The sequence below is a fragment of the Branchiostoma floridae genome, chromosome 4, assembly GCF_000003815.2.
Source record: "Branchiostoma floridae strain S238N-H82 chromosome 4, Bfl_VNyyK, whole genome shotgun sequence".
Lineage (NCBI taxonomy): Eukaryota > Metazoa > Chordata > Leptocardii > Amphioxiformes > Branchiostomatidae > Branchiostoma > Branchiostoma floridae.
The window spans coordinates 13,075,933-13,080,225 of record NC_049982.1 but is presented as its reverse complement, the minus strand read 5'-3'; the positions used below and the strand labels follow the sequence as shown (position 1 = coordinate 13,080,225).

The following is a 4,293-nucleotide window of genomic DNA, read 5'->3' as shown; positions in this document are numbered from 1 at the left end:
ATAAAGATCCAGATTCGACCCTTTCATACCAGGGTTCACGAATCTGGATTCACCGCGAATGAGGATATATCCGGATATGCGAATCCTGGTATGAACGGGGTGCTAGAAGCTACAATTGTACAAAAACTACATCTTGCACAAGATTTTGGGAATTATAGTAAATTATACAGCATCTACGTACTGTTGGTGATATGCTGTAATTCATTTTTTTTGGCGATATTTAAACATGCAATTCTACCTTTGCCAACAAGGTTACATTCTGGGCGTGCTTATCTGTGTGTCTGTCAACAGTATAACTCCAGAAGCCTTTGATGGATCTTGTTGATATTTGGTATGTGGGTAAGGGTCAGCAAAACAAAGGCAAAGTTTGGTAAATCGGGCCTCATAGAGGCTTGCAAGTCTAAGGTACTGCATCAAAACCTCCCTTTTTGGTATCTCTACACAAGTTATGCCATTTGTGTATTTAGAAATTGATAAGCTAAGACAATTTATATAAAAGAGGACCTTATTGATGATTATAAAATACACCAGATGATTATTTGCATAGTCAATTGAAAAAATTTATCATACTTCACTCAAAAGGTTAAAATCATTTAGCGAAGGTATAAACTCTAGCAACAAATAATTTTGCTCCCTAGTATGTGGAAGAGAGGTGATTCAAGTAGGGAGGTTTACAACAACAAAAGTATCACTTTCAATAATACATCACAATGAATTCCATATAAATATAAGATGATCTTGTGAATAACAACACATGATACTCAGCTGATAAACAAACTAAGAATTTTCTAGTAAAATAGTGCTAGAATCAGGGCTCTAGCCAGCGTCCGTTTTTCCGTCAATTGACGGAAATTTGCTGCGTGTGACGGAAAAATTTTAAAACCAATCCGTCAACCTTGACGGACAGAAATCTGATAAAAGCTCCATGGTGGAAGCTACAGGCGGCTTGGGGACGCCGTCCACGGCCGTAAAAGCCACACACTATTTGTTTTGCTATTGTTATGATTGTTGACAATGTGTGTCGGTGCCCTTTCTCATACGATAATCTCATTAAAACCGGTTTTTCAAGGTCTCAGTTCAGTCTCTCTAACTCCTGGAATAATATTTTCGTGACAATGGGAATTGGCTGACGGAAAAAAATTTCGAGCTGGCTAGAGCCCTGGCTAGAATATAACATTTCTTGACACCCTGAGCTGAGTAGATTTACTGGAGCGAAAACAGTTTTGTTTTTCTTTCGAATTCTCGAATGGGTGTTCTATGGAACATAGTCGTTACGCTTTTGTGCATTTTTTATTAGTTTGACAACAAAATCAGTTTTAAAAATCTACATCTTAGTACAGGGAAGAAGCATCACCCTACATTTCTGCAAACACTATCTGATATAACATTTTTTTTTCTAGCAGTTCAATAAATTAAATTACTTATTTAGTTTTCTGTGATATGTACATTTGGCGGGAAAACTACTATCATGTACGCACCTTGGTCGGCACTCGCTTCCCTGATGAAAAATCACGACAGTGGATCCTCCGAACCGCTTCGACGTTTGTCGATCTTTCGACTTTGAAGAAATGAAGTACAAGATATTGTTGACGCTACCGCTAGAAAGTTTTAGTAGGAAAGTTTCCGTGAGAGAACTGAGAAAACTTTCCGGACTTCCTAATGGTTCAGACGTCCTCGTCTGCACGTCTGAACTTCGAACTCGAAACGGTGAAACCATCTTCCAGCATTGTCAGGGGTGAACTTATAAAACTGTCGTGGTTGGGTTCGTTTTTGTTCAAGTAATATTCTTTATTTTATGCAAAATACTAATCAAAATGATATCATACACATATCTTTGTTAAAGGACTGTTTATTGTTACAAAAACGGCATTCACCTGGGTTGTCAATAGCAGGTTCACCCTAGATATGAATAGAACGCTCCAACGTATGCAAATATTTGGAACATACTATTACCATCATATGGTGGCCATTCGGGGGATATAAAGAATACCACATAAATAGAGTACTTCATGTCAAATATTGTAAAAAAAACATCAATATCATAGTTGTGATAATTTACTAGAAATATATTTTTACTAGTTTTTATCATCTTTGTATCTCGATTCGTAAAATAAAATTGATAGTTTTTAAGTTATCCCCCTACAAACTGAATTGGCTTTTCAGACAGCGTATCTACGCTAAGAAATGATTTTTTAAACATCAGCCGGCTGTAACAAACATAGAGCATTAGTTATTTATTCGGTACTGATACAAATACATTATATTATAACAAGTTAACGGTGTGAAATCAGTTTAAAGCGCTTAAAAGCTGATTTTGAAAGCGTTTGGATGCTGTGCAAAACAGCACTTCCGGGTTCGACAAGTAAGGAGGCGCGGCAACAGAAACCGGGAGAAAGTGTGATCATTGACGGTATAACTTACCTCTAACAACAATACTCATTGATGTATGTGTCTTATGTGTTTTTAAGTTTTGGTTAAAACAGCCGTGAGTTTAAACGTTGTGCTGCGCGATCGATGTCGGTTTACGGGATGATCGCAGGTAACCCCAAATTGGAGCACACGTTCATGGTAAACTGGCAAATTTTCATCGTCGGTATGAATTTTACAGGTACAACAACACCAGTACAGTGATGTGCGAACATTTTATTCATTCAATCATTGTCAAGTTTCGTCAGTGGGTAAAACAGCCAGAAGTTTCAACGTTGTTCCACGTGATCGATGCTGGTTTACGGGATGACCGCAGGTAACCCCATGTCGGAACACACGTTCGATCAACGAATTACGTTAGACTATATCGAACATCGAACGTGCATGGGATTCTAAGAGAGTGTCTCGGAGGTTTTTGGCACATTTTTGGTCGGAATATAGCCGAAAACACTCAAAAATGAATGATTTCCAAGTGGTGTATATCACCAACACGAATGATACCCTGTGGGCATATGTCCAAGGTACCCCTGTGCCAAATTTCAGTTCTTGTCGTTGTAATACCAGGGCACAGGGCCCACAAATTTGCAAATTTGTCCAAAAGTTGCCCAAAAAACGCAATAAAATGATTTTTAAGGCCTTTGTGAAAAAAATGAAAAAAACGTCTGGGGGTATTTGCCAACTCTATGCCCATACCAAATTTCAGGTCATTTGGTCCAAAAATAAAAAAGTTAATCCCATTTGAAGATTTGACAGGAGAAGAAGAAGAAACCAAGGAAAAACAATATATTGCATCCCATACTATGTATGGGGATTGCAATATAACTACAACAGATTCCTGGTGTATTTTGCTTTGTTTACAGTTATACATCCTCTACAAAGCCATAGATCTGGGGGAAACTGTGCCCCTGGTCATTTGGATGGTTCAAAGAAAGGTACAAAATGTAATACATATTCATCCTTGTCAATTCCATCTAAAATCCATACATAGATGTTTGAACCTTATAGAAATTCCATTCAATGGTATTGTACAATTTGTGAGAAGACTTTGGAAGTATAGTTATTGACTACCATATTGCAATGTATTTCATTAACAAATAAACCAAAGATAAAAGTATTGATGGGAGAATCTTGAGAGTACAACATAAACTTCGAACGAAAGATATCGATTTTCTGTACCAAGGGAACGTTAATATAAACCGAGCAGCAACTGAACGAAAAATGTCTCCTATAGAGTACATATAAAACTTTTGACTTCTTGTCTTCAGGTTGACACCTGACATGTTGTCTTCAGGTGGCAGCCAACTGGCTGTTAGGATACTGTGTATCTCCGCTTCCGCTTTCCTCTGGAACTCCTTTGAGATGTCACACACACAGTCCACCCAGGCTGCCTGCACAGGGACGACAACAACAATAATTTGGTTAAACTTTGGACAAAAATCCAACACATTAGCATTAATATATGTATATAGCCCTGATAATATTGGTTCTCCTCTCTACATCCTGCTACAAGACCAAGATCATATCTCACGTTCCGCCACAGAAGGAAAACCTGCCTAGATGATGTTGACCTTGCTTGTAATACATGATAATACATGTAACTGGGACAAGGAGACTACATTGGTTTTTCAACTGGGCTCCATCAGATCAACAACAAGCCACATGTGCAATTGACCTGACTTGAATTTGGGTTAAACATGTAACTGGGACAAGCAAAGAAAACATTGACTTCCAGATGGTGGATGAACATTCCAGAACCAAGGTCTACAAAGGGATGATGAAGACCATCCCTCACATTTCCTTGACGTATTGTAATAGTAGATACTGTACTGGGATATTTAGTAAATTTGTAGTGGAGAAATATAGATA

At 38.0% G+C, this 4,293-nt stretch overlaps 2 protein-coding genes across 2 annotated transcripts in view; one reads left to right on the top strand and one right to left on the bottom strand.

Annotated features, from left to right (window-relative positions):
• The window catches only part of LOC118412771, a 20,199-nt gene extending 18,500 nt beyond the window's left edge, over window positions 1–1,699 (bottom strand). Inside the window, exon 1 of the mRNA XM_035815787.1 lies at window positions 1,479–1,699. The gene's annotated coding sequence lies outside the window, so the exon portion shown is untranslated. The remainder of the gene's footprint in view (window positions 1–1,478) is intronic.
• LOC118412774 (transmembrane emp24 domain-containing protein 9-like) overlaps window positions 1–4,293 on the top strand; it is an 8,689-nt gene that overhangs the window by 603 nt on the left and 3,793 nt on the right. The window lies entirely within an intron of this gene.